Below are 8,788 nucleotides of genomic sequence, written 5' to 3'. Positions count from 1 at the left end.
GAAAGCTCTAGAATTCATACACTGAATTGTCCATTGTTTGTTTTTTTTCATCGCAAGGAAAATGATTTTTCATATGAGATTTTCATGAGAAATTTTCATATGAGATGAATGCTCAGATGACAGTAAAATACTCACAAGTACACTGGGAAGGATAAACAGAATCTCTTATTGCCTCAGACCCCAGAGTTCTTCCAGGTCTCCCTGCCAAGCCAGTAGAGTGCAATAGGTGCAATGGTCCTTCGGGAGTTGCACTTCAGTGTCTATTCGGCTGGTGTTAGACCACATTCCCTATTGTTCTTTTCACACTTATGGTCAAAAGCTCCTGAGGACCATCACTGAATTCCTCAGAGAATAATGCTAAATGAAAAAGAGGAAAGAGATGAAACACCTGCTTTTTGTTTTCTGTGTTTTTCTATTTCCAGTAATATCAAAGTACAAACCATTGTACATCAAAGTGAGAACCATTGGTTCCAAAGAAGAGTAATGCAATGATGAATTTACTACTTGAAGGTAGGGGACAATAGGCTTACTGTGGAAAATTTGTTCCAGTCCTTTGTTTTTTCTTGAGTTCCACTAGCAAAAAAAGAAAAAAAACATATTGGAATTTGCTTTTTCAATTTCAAATGCTTGAGAAGTTTTCACTCAGAAAACACAACACAAACCATAAAGCATGTGGGTGCGCTGGCAACCTGCTTGGGTTTTAATGAGCATCATGTATATTTTTACTGGGGAGAAAGAAGTTCCTATGTTTTTTTTCCAATATACCATTGCTTTAGTGGGAGTCAAATGTGTAGTGAAACCATCGTGTTAACCAAGAGGATACCAAGATGATAGTGTTCCTCAGTTGTTCCCAGCACTAATACCCACTTGAAAGCAGTAAGGAGACCTTATTTCCTTTGGGGGGGTTTATTTTAGCATTTGAAATATGGCAGATAGCATAATTGGATTTTAAATATCTGATCCAAATTTATTTCAGGGGACTGAGTCAAAACAAATACAAATTCTAGTTTGTCTAGTGCATTTAAAAACTGGCAGCACACACATTTCAGAACCTCACCAATTACAGCACTTCACTTATTTCTGAAATAGTTGGCTGCATATTATTTCTATCTAAAACCTGGTCCCACACTTTCAGGCTTAGTTGCGGGTTCATAAGTGTTTGTTCTATTATTCAATCATATTATAAAATGAACCACATTTTCCAATAGCTACTTCATGTTCCCTATTTCATTTTTAATTGCGGCATTTCTTCAAACATCAGTTATCCCACAGGATTTCGGTTTTGGACCACTTTTGCAAGCCACTAAAAATGATGAATTCTTCAAGTTTGCAATCTGAGCTCTGTTTAAGCCCACATACCAAAATCTTATCCAAAACCATGTCAAAGAAGCCAAAACCAACCCCACACCACTTCCTAGGTCTAAGTTGCATAACAAATAGGTCTGTACCCTCCCATAAAAAAAATATAACCCCCCTGGCCTCCTGCATTTTTCACGAACAGAGAGTTATCTCAGTATCCATGATGCAATAATATTGTCTTGCACCATGTAAACATGAGCCTTCTATCAATTGTGTCTTCTTTTTACTCTTGCATTTTAAATCCTCTGATTTCCTGTGGTGTGATGACATTGTTTGTCTCTCAGATACAAGGGAAAAGATTTTTTGATGACCGACAAGCAATTTTTCATCAGCTAAACCACCTTTTAATCTTTATTTTAATCTTCATTTTTGAATGTCCAAAACTGTCCAGATGCTGCTGGTGCTGGTTCCACCATACCCATTTGCACTCTTAAGGACCCTTCTCTGCCCTGTGTTGCAACCACTAGGACATCCCACGCTCTTTCAGATAAGTATATGGGTCTTTCGGTGTGGCCCTAAGGAATTCACAGAAAAATCTCAGGCCAGTAATTCAGCTTTCTGAGGAAAAAGGCAGATCATTGTTACAAAGTCCACATGTGAAGAGAACAGTCAATCATCATCTTCTGGTGGAATGACAAAAAAAATGCTGGTGAGAATGAGGTTGCTGCCATATGACTTAGGGTGGCTGGGATTCAAGCAATCACCACCTCTCAAGCAGGTCAAAAAGGAAAGGACCTTCAGCTACATCTCCTATCACCATTCTGTTTGTAACTTCTTGTTACAGCATCAAAAATATCAAATTTTTTATTTTTCTTCTATTATATGTTGCAAAGCACTTTGAATGGAATTAGTTCTTTTACCTAAGTTCTCCTGAAAGGTTTTTGCTCTGGGACCAAAGTAATGAGTTTGTCACTAGGTTGTATTAGAAAATTGACTCTAACTTAAGACACAAAGCCAGTCTCGCTGCTGGAGATGTAGCAGACAGAGATATGAGATAAGGAGCTGCAGCCTCTTCCATGTGTCACCAACCACTGCTGGTCAAATGTCCCATAACCCATTTTAAGGCCCCAAATCTTGCCCAGCGAGTTTGTTAAAGAGGCTTTAGGGTTTTGTACAGTGAGCGAGAGCAAGGGAAAGATGCAACAAGGTTTTTCAGGAGGTTAAACAACACACTTTTAGTGGCAAACTTTAGAAAGTAAGGGAACTTGGCAAATTTTAAGGGTAACATTCAATTGCAATAAAGCATTTCACGAAGCATTGACTCCAACCCATCCATCTTTAAGTTACCCAGATTTCAAGAAGCGGAAATTAAGAGAAAAAGAAGAAAAGAGAGAGAAAGATAGAAAAAGAGAGAGAGAAAAGAGAGATGTAGCTACTGCCCTTTGATCCAGCGTGGTCTGGCTGCTGTAAAATCCAAAGACAACAGGAGTGTGACACGTGGAGGCTTTGTGCCATGATTTTTATCTGCTCTGGCCTCCTGTGACCACTCTCCCCCAGGTGAGGCTTCTAGTCTCATTCTGGAGCTGGGTTAAGGGCTCCAGGAGTGGGGGGTGGGTCACTGCTGCTGGTATGCCAGTAACTGGCACCACTCCAGGGCTGTCCCAGAGGCTCTCAGGGGTGTGGTGTGGAGCAGAGCACTGTCCCACCTTCGCAAAACTTGATCTACTCTCTTTCCCACAGACTCCTTAGTTGTTTTGAACCAGTAATAGGTTTTTTTCCAGTCTCTTACTCCCATCAAGCAGCATGTGGGGGGCGGGTAGGGAGCAGTGAGGTGGTGGCAGTGCTGCTACTTCCAGAGTCTTTGAGCCTACTGTGCAGCACATTTCTGGCTCCAGGTTGCTGCTGTTACTCCTCCTGTGACCTGGAGACCATGTGATCGTGGCATCCCCTGCATCCAGGTTGTGGAGCACTTGTGAGCACTTCAAGAAGAGAAACTGGGGAGGTTTCCTGAAGCTCTGATTGCCATCTAACCTGGTCCCCATATGGCAAAACAAAACCAGGCTCAGTTTTTGATGAGCTAACTGAGTTTTCAGTACATGTTTCCATACAGCACTTGAAGCACTTAGCCCACATCTCCACCACTTCCCTACATATTAGTTATAGGCTTCTTAAATTTTCCTTCTATCACACAGTTGCTCGGAAAGCTTATCTTCCTACTACACAAATCATTCCTGCTTCTTTTAGAACAGGAATCCTCAGATCTTTCAGGAAGGTCAATTAGAGCAAGATGAGCCTGTGTATTTTGCTTTCACATCCAGTAAGAAGCCAGATGCATTTCTTCATACACGGAAATTAAGAACATGGTATCTTTGTTAATAGCAAGGCCTGAGCTACATCCTTGTTTCTCCTATTCAAAAATATCTCTTTTGGGAACTGGAGTCCACAAAAAGCAGTGAATTAAGGTGTCTGTGAGACATGAATGAAACATCTCAGAACATAAAAAAAAAAATCTATGTCCATCAATTTAAGAAGGAAACAGACCCATTTGCATGTCCTGCTCCCTCAGAAAGAAATCTGTAGAGTGCCTTGGCTTGGGAAAGTCATAAGAAAAGTTTGTAAATGGAAGACGTACAAAGAAAAATCAAGAAAAATGCAGAGTACACAGAAACACAGTTAAGGGTGGATGTACACTCTGGTTCAGCAGTTAGTTCGTAAGCCTTTAATATATAGCTCTTTTCAACAAGTCTCAACAGTCTTCATAGCCTTCAGTTTATTTATGATTCCACATCAGATGAATGTTACAGCAACCTCCTTTTAGGTGGCCAAAATGTTGATGATTGTTGCAGGTTTGCATCTGGCAGAAAAGGTCATATTTGCCTTTACATGAGCATAAAAATTGGTCCTGGCCAGAGCTGCTCCTGGAGAGTCCAGGTACACAGCTGGAATATGCTGAATGCTGTGTTTCACCATCCTACAAGCATCAGTTATGCTTTCTCATGGAAGAATGCTGAGATAAATTCTGCCAACTCTTCTGGTTGCCTTCCTTACCCAATTCATCCTGTCTAGCATGAATAGTGAGAACTCAGTCAGGGCTTAAGCTCATCAAAACGGTCTATCATTGACCATCCATGTCAGAAATGTGATGTAGGAGATGGAAGTCATCAGTGAACTGGATGCACCAAAGTCAGTGTTCCTCCATAATCTTTCCAGTGTCTTCATATAAAAGCTAAGCCAGAAGCAAGGGGATATAAATTAAAATTATGGAAAGCAAATTACATAGGTCCCAGTTATTTCCTCCTCCAAAAGAAAGAGTGGAACTTCAAACTCTTATCACAGGTAATTTCCTAAGATTTCCTTGTGTTTACAGATAGTCACATCACTTCTATATGAGCTTCCAAACACAGGTACAATCCCACACACTAAAATGGACAGTATAAACTAGTACTCAGTAAAACTACTCTACCTAGGGGTGCAAACAGTGCGGCATCACCAGCTGGTCAAGGGAGGGGATTGTCCCATTCTGCTCTGCACTGGGGCAGCCTCACCTTGAATATTGTGGCAGTTTTGGGCGCCACAATGTAAGAAAGATATTAAACTCTTACAGAGTGTCCAAAGGAGGACAATGAAGGTGGTGAAGGGCCTTGAGGGGAAGCCTTGAGGAGCAGCTGAGGGCACTTGGTCTGTTCAGTTGGAGAAGAGGAGACTGAGGGGAAACCTCATTGTAGTTACAAATTCCTTGTGAGGGGAAGAAGAGGAGCAGGCACTGATCTCTTCTCTATGGTGACCAGTGACAGGACCAAGGGAATAGCCTGAAGTTGTGTCAGGGGAGGTTTAGGCTGGATATCAGGAAAAAGTTTTTCACCCAGAGGGTGGTTGGTCACTGGAACAAGCTCACCATGGAAGTGGTCACAGCACCAAGGCTGAGAGAGTTCAAGAAGCATTTGGACAGTGCTCACTGGCACATGGTGTGATTATTGGGGTGTTTTGTGCAGGGCCAGGAGCTGGATCAATGATCCCTGTGGGTCCCTTCCAACTCAGCATATTCTATGCTGATTCACTTTTTAATTATCTACAATCCAAAGATTCTTATGAGTTCTACATATACATCTGTATCTGGTTGAGAGTGTGGGAAATGAAAGCAAGAAAGTGAATTCCAAATAGAGCCATTTTGCATGCAGCTGTACAGAAGCACATTAAACTAAGATTACAGTCAGTAGCTGTAATTTTGTTGTTTCTTGCCATCTGATAACTTATCTTGAAGCTAGCTTTCTTTAAGTGAAGGCAGAGGGGAGTGTTGTTTGCAATTTTTTAGGTTCTTTGAAAAGCCAACAAAATCCTCTCCACCATTCCTCTATGTGGAATTGTATTGACAGCATGGAGGGTCACTGACAGGGTCGGAATTTCTGTCCAGAGAAAGCGAGACCAGACTGTCACCTTCTGGGTGGGTCAGCTTTCTAAGGGAGCATAAGACACAGTCTGAAAATGAACTTCACAGATACTTTTCAGATGGAGACAGAGCAAGTTTCAGCAACAGGGTATAATTTCAAGTCTTCATGGTCGCAGATCATGTGTGCCAATTTATAAGGCTTTCCTTTCTTATTTTTCTTTTCTCCTTTGACACACTGATGACCTTTTTTTGCTTTATTCCCTCTAATCCTTTCTTATGGCAAAGCTTCTCTTTCCTGTCTCTCTACATAGGAAATCCCATACTCAAACATTATTCAGCATAACACAAAACATTCTCTCCCCATCCATAGTCTCCCCTATTTCTACCTTTTCTGCCAATTTCATTGTGCTTCTTTTCTTCCATGTACTTGACCCTGGCTCCACACCCAGCCTCTCCAAATCAGTTCTGTATCTAGTGAGTCCACTTCCCACCTTCCTTCCCACTTGGGGTCTTTGTTTCAATCTTTCCTTTCTTCCGACCAATTCTCACTAACTGCCATTCCTAATTCTCTCCTTAGGCTGCTCAGTCATCTCTCCCTCAGTCTCTCTTCATCCAGACTGGCTTCTCATCTCATCTGCTCTCTTTTGTAACTGCCCCTTCATCCCAACAGTGGCCAAAAGTGACCTATGTCCTTGCACTCATCCTTCCTTGTGGCTTTTCACCTGGACAGCAGGACTTTCTTCATCCCTGCCTTTGTCCTGTTCTGATCTTGCCAGTCTTACAGTTTTTCATATAGCTCCTGTTCTTTCTTACTGATTTTATATTATGGTCACCTTGTCCGACCAATTTCCCCTTTTATTTTATTTTTGACAAAACCCACCAGAGCTCCCATGCTTTTCCAGTTTAGGCTCTTGGTCTTCTCTGGACATATATCTGAGATCTTGGTCTTTTCTTGCCTGGACTCAGGTGAGATTGTTTCTTACTCTCTGTTGACCTGGCAGAATGTGGGCACAGAAGGCACCAGTCATGAGCCATCTTGCTGCTGCTTTTAAAAGCATCTGCAAGCAAATCCCGGGTTGGTAAGAATGCAGAAGGCGTAAGTAACTCTGTGGAGATAATGCAGTTGGCCTGCAAAAGGTAGCACATGCTCAGGACAGACGGTAATTTTTAGGAATTTATCTGCCAAACTCTACTGTATTACTAATGAATAGGGTTTAAAACCCAGCCAAATATGGGCAAATGCTTATGTGTCTGGCACCAGGATGCCTCCAGCCTCCCAGCCTTCAAGTCAAAGCATGGAGTAGCTAGCATTTCCAAAAAAGAATTCTTACAACCAATTCATTAACATTGGCAAAACAATGTCTTTTTTTCATAATCTTTTTTCTGGGAAATAGCATAACCATTTTTGCTGAAACTTTCCAAAAAAAATCTAAGCAGAGGCGGACACCCAGCATAAAAATTTGCAAAGTTATAAATAACCAGAATAGGAATTTATAATTAGAAGCATCAAACAAATTTATAGTATTGGGTAGCATAGCATCAATAACAACCATTTTTATTACTCTAGCCCCTAAAAATGCTGCTCAGGGACCATGTCTCCACTGTGTTAAATGCTTGCAAACACGGAACAGGGATATGTCTGCAATATTGTTATCCCAAAGAGCCTATAACTCAAATTTTAGACAACAGAACACAGACAGAATCAGACACACGGGGAGTGCAAGGAAACAATAAGAAAACGCTATTCAGTGTGACTGACAAATGATCCCAAGGTACCATCTATCTACGTATTGTTCCACTTTTCGTAGTTGTTTGGAAAAATAAGAGCTTTTAAAGAAAGTGAGGCTTGATCAGAGGACAATGAGGTAGTTTTGCAGATACTTAGAGAGACATGGGTCAGGATAGGAAAAAGTATGGAGGAATTTAAGTGAAAGTAATCAGTCATGCTGTGGACCTCCAGGCAGATGACATCCAGCACTGAGAAAGAGCCTTTAAGCTCTTTAAAGAGGGGCAGTGGACAGGAAAGCAATCCAGAGTCAAGGATGGCACCAAAGGAGTCACCTTAATTATTGGAATTGTCATGTGTGTCCATTCCTGTGAGTACAAGGAACTGTATGACCATCATTTCCTTTTCCTTACATCTTCTTGTGTGGGAACCATTCTCTTTGCTCTTGTGTGCATTGGAAGGATGATTGTTTTTCTGAAGAACCTATCTCTTTGTCCCCCAAGAGAGATTGACTGGAGGTAAAATAAAGCCCATCTACCTCTCTAACTAAAGTGGGGGTCTGTGGGAGTGGGATAGAAGTGGCCTTACCAGCTTGACATCGAAGCCCGAAACTCTCCCCCACCCTCAGAGATGCTGCTCAGTGGTGTTGTCGCGGGGCCCGGGCGCTCTGGGTGCGCAGCCCGGCCGGTCCGGGGGTCGGGACCCGCTGCAAGCGGTCACGGCTCTCGACCCCCAGGGAGCAGGCCCGGCACTCCCGGCGGCGAGCTGGCAGAGCCGTGGGACAGGGACGCGGCGGGATCCTGGGGATGGGACCACGACGAGATCCTGGGGATGGAACCGCGGCGGGATCCTGGGGACGGGACCGAGGGGACCGCGGTGGGATCCTGTGGGTCGGGACCGAGGGGACCGCGGCGGGATCCTGCGGGACGAGAGCGGCGCCGGGGCGGGATCCTGCGGGAGCGCAGGAGCGCGCGGCGCGAGTGCCATCTGCTGGGCGGGGAGCGCAGCGCGGAGGTCCCGCTCCGCTCCCGCCCCTGTGACATGTGCGTGACAGCGCCCGACACCTCCTGCCACCTCCTGCCACTGCCCTGTAACATGTGCCTGACCCCTCCTGCCACTGACCCATGAAACACGTGCCTGTCACTGCCCGTCACCATCTCATAATACGTGCCCACCACTGCCTGCCACTGCCCTGTAATATGGGCCTGCCACTGCCTGCCATTGCCCTACAACATGTACTCACCACGGCGTGCCATTGCCCCAAGTGTCCCCCAGCGTGGATGGGCAGCAGATTTACCCCCACCCACCCGTGAGGCAGCTGCCCATGACCAGTGCGGTCTCGGGGGGACCTCTCTCCCTGCTCCCTGTGGAACGGC

At 44.0% G+C, this 8,788-nt stretch overlaps 1 long non-coding RNA gene across 2 annotated transcripts; it reads right to left on the bottom strand.

Annotated features, from left to right (window-relative positions):
• Window positions 1-392: 392 nt before the first annotated feature.
• On the bottom strand, window positions 393-8,287 carry LOC120323360. 2 transcript variants are annotated; one of them, XR_005563725.1, is made up of 2 exons: window positions 8,001-8,287; window positions 393-4,525 (listed from the first exon to the last, which is right to left on the bottom strand). It is a non-coding gene; the product is annotated as an uncharacterized LOC120323360 (long non-coding RNA). The 2 variants fall into 2 exon arrangements; XR_005563726.1 differs by lacking the exon at window positions 8,001-8,287 and adding an exon at window positions 6,567-6,761.
• Between the last annotated feature and the right edge of the window lie 501 nt (window positions 8,288-8,788).

This window comes from Pipra filicauda, unplaced genomic scaffold (genome assembly GCF_003945595.2).
Source record: "Pipra filicauda isolate LSUMZ 115617 unplaced genomic scaffold, ASM394559v2 scaffold243_size1161148_pilon, whole genome shotgun sequence".
Taxonomy (NCBI): domain Eukaryota; kingdom Metazoa; phylum Chordata; class Aves; order Passeriformes; family Pipridae; genus Pipra; species Pipra filicauda.
Note: the sequence above shows the minus strand (reverse complement) of the source record. Positions and strands in the feature narration are given on the sequence as shown.